The following is an 8,651-nucleotide window of genomic DNA, read 5'->3' as shown; positions in this document are numbered from 1 at the left end:
TATGAAATTTGTGGTTTGTATTCTTTGACCACCGACTTATGTTCTTTCTTGCATTCTTCAATCCCATCATTTTTCTCAATAGCTTCTGGATTCAGCTTCTTTTCAGGCTCAGCTAACACCTTTTCTCTTCATAAAATGATTGTGTGGACTTGCTCTTTTGAGTTGGTTTCAGTGTTACTAGGTAACCTACCTTGTTGTCTCTTTGAAACCAATTTAGCAAGCTGGCTAATCTAATTTTTGAGACCCTAAAGATGTCTGCTGATTCCTCAAAGTTATTTCAATGTTTTGGAATTGAGTTTTTGACACTAAAATAAATTTAGTCAACATCTCTTCAAGATTCAACTTCTTTTCTTGTTGATAAGATTGCTGAAAACTCGGAAAGGGTTGTGACCTTTGATTTCCTTGACCGCAGCAAGAAAAATTCAGATGATTTCTCTAATCTGGGTTATAATTATAGCTATAGGGGTTATTTTGAGGTTTATAATTATTACCCATAAAGTTGACTTGCTCATGCTCTATGTTAGACTTGAAGGGCAAACATTTCGGATTGATCATCCCCGTTCCAATCGCATCACATTGCATTACAGAATTCACTTGTTTACTAAAACTCAAACCATCAATTTTTTTACTAAGAGCTTCAATGTGACTTTCCAACATAGCAATTACATCTATATTAAAAACACCGGCTGTCTTGGTAGGTTTTGTTCTCATAACTTGTCATTGATAGTTATTCGGTGTCATCTCCTCAATAAATTCTTGGGCTGCCTCAGGTGTTTTATTATTCAGTGTTCCGCTAGCTGCAACATCAATTATTTTCCTAGACGAGGGATTCAAACCATTGTAAAAAGTGTGAACTTGAAGCCACAAAGGTAATCCATGATGAGGATACTTTCTCAACAGATCCTTAAATCTCTCCCATACGTTATACAATGTCTCAAGCTTAAATTGAGTAAAAGAAGAGATATCATTCCTCAACTTGACTATTTTGGCTAGTGGAAAATACTTCAACTTAAATTTTCAATCATCTGAGCCCAAGTAGTGATGGAATCCCATGGAAGTGAATTCAACAACTGTTTCACTTTATTCCTCAAAGAGAATGGGAAAAACTGTAGGCGTATGACATCATTAGTAACACCATTGATCTTAAATGCGTCATAGGTCTCCAAAAAGTTAGCTAAATGAGCATTTAAATCTTTATCTTGCAACCCATCAAATTGAACATACTACTGCATCATCTGAATTGTGTTTGGCTTAATCTCAAAATTATTTGCAGCAACAGTCGGTTTGTCAGCCCCAATCAAAGTGGGCTTAGTATAGTCATACATAGTTTAAGGAGCAGGATGTGTAGCAAGTTCTGAATTACTAGGATTAATATTCATCTCCACAGTAATGTCCTTTTGCTCTTGATCATCTATGAAAATCTATTGTTGACCTTGTCTTGCTTCTCTAACCTCTTTTCGATTTTTGCGAGCAACATTTTCAATCTCACTATAAAAATGGTTTTAACGGGTTACCTCTAGTCATAAATCAAAGGAACCTGTAAGAATCAAACAAAAGTGAATCAAGATCTAAAAATAAATTAAAAATAACAGATTAAAATTAAAATAAAAAAGGGTTAAAGTAATAGAAATAAAGTTTTCCTAATATTCTAGTCCCTGACAATAGCACCAAAAACTTGATAGCCACGAAGCTAACTAAAAATTTTACTAAGGCAAGTGCACCTCAATTAATAGCATAGTTATGATGAGCAAATATATCATTCCCACGAGGACTACAAGTACTAGTAATTACCGTCTTTTTATTATTTAACTGATTAATTCAAATGATCGATTAAAACTAATATTAACTAATTTAATTAACTAACGAACACAACAAAGAACAAAACACGAAAAGAATCGAATAACAACCAAGAAATGAAACAATACCTAAGAAAGAATCCACCTAGATTTCATCTGTCTCTATCAATCTAAATTACACAATTTTTTTACTTAGTACATTAATCCGTAGAAATCCCTAAATTATGCTAATATCTCTTTTGAGTATAAAAGAAACTTACTCTAGGTTAATTAATTAAAATTTCTTTCTAATTAAAACCCCTATTATCACATTAACTTATTATGTAAATTCCCCATTAGATTTGACTCTAATTTGGTAGATTTATGTCATCCTATTTCTAGAATTGCATGCAACTCCACTCAATTACGCAAGATCTAACCTTAAACAGGGTTTATTCAACCACCGATTTAAGCACATCAAACATGGGTTAGTACTCTAGAAATATTAAACCAAGAATTAAGCACAGATATTTGAGAACAAGAAATAAGTATTTATTGCGTAAAGTAGAAATCAAATGACATAATTCATCATAGAGTTCATCATCTTTAGGCATTTAGAAAATTAGGCCATGCTCGAAAAGAGAAAAATCAAATATACAATATTACTGAAAGAATAAAAGAAACTCATGATAACTTCCTAAGAAATCAACTAGGAATCTTTAATCTTGACGGAAATCTGCTTCAAAGTCGACTTCAATGGTGTTTCTCGACTTGTTTTCTTGAGTATTTTCTAACGACCCTATCATATCTTATTATTTTTGTCATGAATACATCTTAAAATACCCGAAAAACTTAAAGATCATGATTTTCCGCTATTTAGTGCACAATCTCGTGAAATCGACACAGCCAACCACACGACCGTGTGGTCTGACTATGAAAAGCTGTAGCCTGTGTAGCTCTTTCAACTTGCTTCAACACTCCGATTTTCGATCATTTTGCTCCCAAGTGCTCTATTAAGCATTGAAAGATGAATTTAAAAGATTAAGAGTATAAAATTCCAAATTACCATTAGATAACCACCTAAAACATATTAAGAATGAGGTTAAAACATGATATATTGAGCACTTATCAAATATTTGTTGGAAAAATTGTAATTTTTGAAAAATTTGAGACATATTCTCGATTGGTAAACGTGGAAAGTTGAATCATAAAATTATGATTTTATATTCTATTCCATGAGACCTTTACAACGGTATATATCATATGCTCGAAATGATTGAATGATGAATGAAAAATTGATGCTCAAAGTATGCTACTTGGAAATATTTGTTGAGGAAAAGAAAAATTTAGATCCCACATTGGTTCAATACGAAGTGTGAGATATGTATATATATGAGAACCCACTTGAAGGGTGATTGAATAGCTAAGCTTGAAATCCTTCCTCGCGCATAGGGGGTACAAATCCAAACCCATCGGGGTTGGGGCACACCCGCACAACATGGGCGACGCGAAATGTCTGGACCGGTCGGCCCAAAATGAGCAAAATGATATTTCATTTTTAATCAAATAGATTTAATTTCTCTTTTAATGCAAATTTTGTATCATTATTTCATGGATATTTTCAAATTCCTCCATATTGAATGCCTATAAAAGGCTAAGACTTCTTCATAATTTGCTGCTGAATCACACTCTTATTTTGCTCTCCAAAATTCTACTCTTTTCCTCTCCATATTTTCCAACGTTTCGGTGATAGAAAAATGCAACGTTCGTTCGTTAATCACTATAGAGGTGCTACTGCTTCGATCATCGTGTTGTTGTATTCTGGGAGACAGTCGACCAAAGTTTCTCCAAATACCATAGGAGCGGCCAAATTTGTGTTAAGGAAATTGTGCTAAACAGGTATTAATATTTAGTAAAACTCGATTCTTCTTTTCGATTTCTGATTTTTGTTATGTTATTTATTAGTTTTTCATATCTGACAATTTAAATGTAAATTATTCAATTTATATTTTATTTTATATATAAATATTTATTTATTTATATTTATATATTTTGTGCGCTAACTTGTTTTGTCCAACAATATTTTATATTGGTGTTTCAATATTATAACACCAACACTTATCACTAAAAATTATATTTTCATTAACATTCAAAATTTAAGTGTTTTCATTTCATTAGTAGTTAAAAATCATTAACAAAACTGAATTGCATTATCATTTTCATTATAATTTTAATTATGGTTTTTTTCCTCTATTCGGTAATGATTTCTCCAGCTTCTCGAGGTTCCCACCCGTATTGCTAAATTGAAAACGAGTTTCCGGTAGCTCCATTTCGTGAAGATGATTTAAAGCAGCAGTGATGGCGATGCATTCGGTATCCGGCTTTTTTTTCAGCGTTGATGGCCAATTTTCAGTTCTCTTATTTTTAGCCAGTGTTATGAATGGCTTGTGCTAGATTAAATGATACGGTAATTGTTCTCATTCCTAGGAAAGACAAGTTTAACTGTACATAGGATTTACGTCCGATTACTTTAAACAATGTTTTTTATAAGATCATTTTTAAATTAAGAAGATTCTGATGGACATTATATCTCCTATGCAGTCGAAGTTTGTTCTCGGTCGGTTAATTACTGATAATGTTGCTTTTGAGATTATTCATCATATGAGGAATAAGGGGATAGGGAAAGTCGCTAAAATTACTCTCAAGGTTGACACTAATAAAACTTATGATAGAGTTGACTAGAATTTTTTATGCTTTATCCTAGCTAAAATGGATAAACTGGATTATGCTACATGTGAGTACAGTTTCCTACTCGATTTCTTTTAATGGACGAAATGTGGGGCCAACTGTCCCAAACTAGGGATTGCATCAAGATGATCCACTTTCTTCTTATTTGTTTATATTGTACATTAAGGGGCTTAATTATTTAATCAGACAGGCTGAGCTATGGGGTGATCTTCACGGGAGTTCAGTTTGTAGACGCGGCCCTAGTGTCTTGCACTAGTTTCAAATGACAATTTCCTCTACTTTCGAGCTACTAAGTACGAATGTAGTACAGTGAAGGATACTTTAGCAGGTTATGAAGTCACCTCGAGACAGGGCATCATGTGTAGTTCGAATACTAAGCTACCAGTTCATAATTTTGTCATGACGGGTTTGGGAGTGTTCAATTTGATTCATCATGGGCATTACCTCAGGCTACTTTCATTAATTGGGCGTAATAAAGGGCAAAATTTCTCATTTGATAAAGAACGCCTGAGTAAGAGACTCCTTAATTGCAAGAACAAATTACTCTCAATGCTAGGTAAGGAGGTAGTTATTAACACTATTGCTCAGTCTATTCCTGTGTGCTGTATGAGTTCTTTCTTGTTGACTCGTAATATTTCTGATGAGATGCAGAAAATGATGAATTAGTTCTGGTGGGGCGTTAATAGCAACAATTCAAAGGGGATTTTTTGGGATGCCTGGGACAAGTTATATGCACCAAAAAATTTGGTGGGATGGGATTTTGTAAATTAAACTTCTTCAACCTGGCGATGCTCAGTAAGCAAGCTGCTCGTTTCATTTCGCATCTTAATGATTTTGTTAGTCGTTTTTCGAAGCTAAATATTTTCCTAAAGGTAATTTCCTTGAGTTTAGGGAAGGTAATAACCCATCTTTTGTGTGGTGGAGTATATTTGCGGCCAAGCAACCGGTAAATAGAGGGACTCGTTGGCAAGTGGGTAATGGTCGGGACAATGAAGTTTTTAAAAATCCGTTGCTCAATGATGATAACATTTTTTTTATTAATTCACTTCCTTCGTCGAGGTTGGAGAGTTTGAAAGTTGATGATTTGTTTAATGTCGATGAACATTCTTGGAACAAAGATTATGAAGGGATTCTTTCCCCAAGCGTTTTAGTTTCCATTCTCCAGCGGATCAGTTTATATAGCTTTTTAATGAGAATGGGTAGGATAATGTTAAGTCATGTTACAGAGTAGCTTTATCTATGTATTCGAATGTCTCTTTTGTTCCTATGGTTGGATCTTGGCAGCTAGTGGAATTGTAGAATCCCTCTCAACGTTCAGGACTTCATTGGATGATGTTTTCGTCATTTTGTTCCAACAAAAGCTCGGCTGATGGATAAAGGAGTTATGCTAGTACCTTTGTGTTCGAGGTATGGTGGTACTAAGGATTTAGATCATGTGCTTTTAATGTGTCCCAAGGCTCAGGATGTATGGTGAACGGCAGGCTTGTGTCCAAGTCGTTCTTTTCCTGTTGATCTTCTAAATTCTACTGATATTAATATTATGAAGAGAAGCCTTGTTCTTCTGTGGAATCTATGGGTGCATCGAAATATTTTGTTTGGAAAGGTAGGGATATGAATGTCTCACATGGTGTGGTCTACTGATTTTTTTTTTCTTCTTGCAAAGTTGGGTGCATGCTAATTGTGTCTTTGATGCTGCCCAACTAGCTACTGTCGTTTATCACCAGCCTTCCTCAAGAATAGTTGCTAGGGATTTGAACATGATAGTTCATACAAGGGCCTGATTCGATTGTGCCAAACAACGTAGAGCAATGGTTGCCTCCTCCCATGGGTTTCTTTAAATGCAATGTTGATGCATCTCACTTGGAACATGAAGGTGTTATTGGCTTTGCGACTGTTATCCGAGACTGTACTAGCTATATGGTCATATGTTTTTCCAAGTTTGAGAATGCTTTTTAAGTCATTGTTTACGAAAAGCTTGTGCTATTCGTGAGGCCCTTTTGTAGTTAAAGTCTTTTCCCATGGATAATGTGATTTTATAATCGGATTACTTAATGGTTGTGAATGCTTTGTTACACCGTTTTGGAACTTGGCATTTTGACAATTTCAGTTGTAATGCTAATGCAAATAAGGTAACTCACTCACTTGTTTAGGTGACTTTATCAAATGGGATGTTATTCTTCTTTATTATTGTTAAGTATTGACTTCTATTTTAGTCAAATTTGAGAAATAATCTCCTAGTTAAACTCTGTTTATTTGTTTTAATCAAACACTGATTAGTTTAGATTATTTTATTATTATTTGACCTATGAATTTAGCCTATAAATAAGCTCTTTTACAATATTATAAAATACACCCATTAGATATTAGAACTCATAACACATTTAGTGAATTTTGTGTTCTTTATTTTCGGGTCTTCAGGGTTTAGTTTTTATCTCCATTTTTTGTACTCTTCGTTCTTTTGCCATTATAGTAAAATTATCTTTGCCCGTGGTTTTTTTTATCCTCTTTGGAGAGGTTTTTCCAAGGTAAATTTGTGTGTTCAATTCCTCAGTTTTATTCCGTTATTTTTTTACTTGTTGCTTAATAGGGTTAATCCTAACAAGTGGTATCAGAGCTAGTTCAATTTTCATGGATCAGCCCATTTAGATATGGCATCAACAAGGTTTGAAATTTTGAAGTTCGATCGGGAGACAAATTTCAATTGTGACAAGTTCGGATGATGGCAATTTTAGTTTAAACCGACTTGAAAAATGTTGTTACCGGGAAAAAGCTTGAGAATCTAAATCAAATAGAATGAGAAGAGCTTGATGAAAATGCCTTGTCTGCAATCTAGTTGTGCCTCGCGAATATGGTATTGCAGGAAGTATTGATGGAGAAAACCTCATCCGCCTTGTGGAAAAGGTTAGAAACTCTTTATGCAACTAAGTCTCTGGCTAACTGTTTAGTGTTGAAACAACGTCTATTTATGCTTTGCATGAATGAATGTGAGCTTCTTAGAGATCACATCAGTCAATTCATTACTCTTTTAAATGATTTAAAGAATGTTGAGGTTCATATTAACGATGAAGATCAGACTATGCTATTATTGTGTTCTTTACCCTTTTTATACAAGTCTTTCAGGGAGACCTTGATTTATGGCAGAGACAAGCTCTTGTTCGAAGATGTGAAGGGTCATTTGTTGAGTAGAGACAAACTCGACAATGAGTTTGGTTTAGATAGCAAGGTAGATAAGCAAGCTTCCGTTTTGGTAGCATCAAAGAAATAAGGCAAAAAGTGTCGCTATTGTAAAAAGTTAGGTCACGTTAAAGCAGATTGTTATAAAGTGCGAAATAAAAGAGCTGCTGAGAGTAACAAAGAAGATGTAGCTGGTGCTAATTTGGCTGATGAAAGTAGTGATGATTTCTTGTTAGTGTTAACGAGTGATAACTCCAAGGTCACGTCCAAGTGGATCCTAGATTCGACATGTTCTTTCCACATGTGTCCCGATAGAGAATGGTTCTCCACATACAGTTTGGTTGAAGGTGGAGTTATGCGTATGGGAAATGATTCATCTAGTAAGGTAATTGGTATTGGTACTATTAAAATTAGGATACACGATGGGACGATTAGGACACTCTCAGATGTCAGGTATGTAACTGATTTACGAAAGCATCTCATCTCCTTGAGTATTTTAGACTTGAAAGGATGCAAAATCAACATTGAGTCGAGCGGCATTAAAGTATCTCGTGGAGCTCTCATTTTGTTAAAAGGTAAAAGAACTGACAGTCTTTATATTCTGGAAGGTTCTACAGTGACCGGTGAAATCGGACACCCTTCGTCTGTTACAGAGTCGAAGTTAACTCGTTTTGAGCGGAGGCAACTTGGTCATAGGAGGGAAAAAGGTATGACTGTTTCGTTGAAGAGAGGTTCTCTTTTGGATGTAGGTTTTGAAAAGTTAGGGCACTGTGTTCGTGAAAATCAAACCCGGGTTAGTTTTGACTTGACAATGTACAAGTCGAAGGTTAGAAGTCTTCCAGTTTCAAAGCACAAATTCGACTCAGTTAACTCCCTGCATAGTTCAAGATAGGCTCGTGAAGGGCTTTGGCAAAGATGGCGTTTTGAAAATTTGAGTCAAGGTGGAGATTTGTT

The 8,651-nt window shown here is 34.8% G+C and overlaps 1 non-coding gene across 1 annotated transcript; it reads left to right on the top strand.

Moving 5' to 3' along the window:
• The first annotated feature begins 871 nt into the window (after positions 1-871).
• Positions 872-978, top strand: LOC121210590 (small nucleolar RNA R71). Its single transcript, XR_005905705.1, has one exon. It is a non-coding gene; the product is annotated as a small nucleolar RNA R71 (small nucleolar RNA).
• Positions 979-8,651: the final 7,673 nt, after the last annotated feature.

This window comes from Gossypium hirsutum, chromosome A11, assembly GCF_007990345.1.
Source record: "Gossypium hirsutum isolate 1008001.06 chromosome A11, Gossypium_hirsutum_v2.1, whole genome shotgun sequence".
NCBI lineage: Eukaryota > Viridiplantae > Streptophyta > Magnoliopsida > Malvales > Malvaceae > Gossypium > Gossypium hirsutum.
This window is presented reverse-complemented; position numbering and strand designations above follow the sequence as displayed.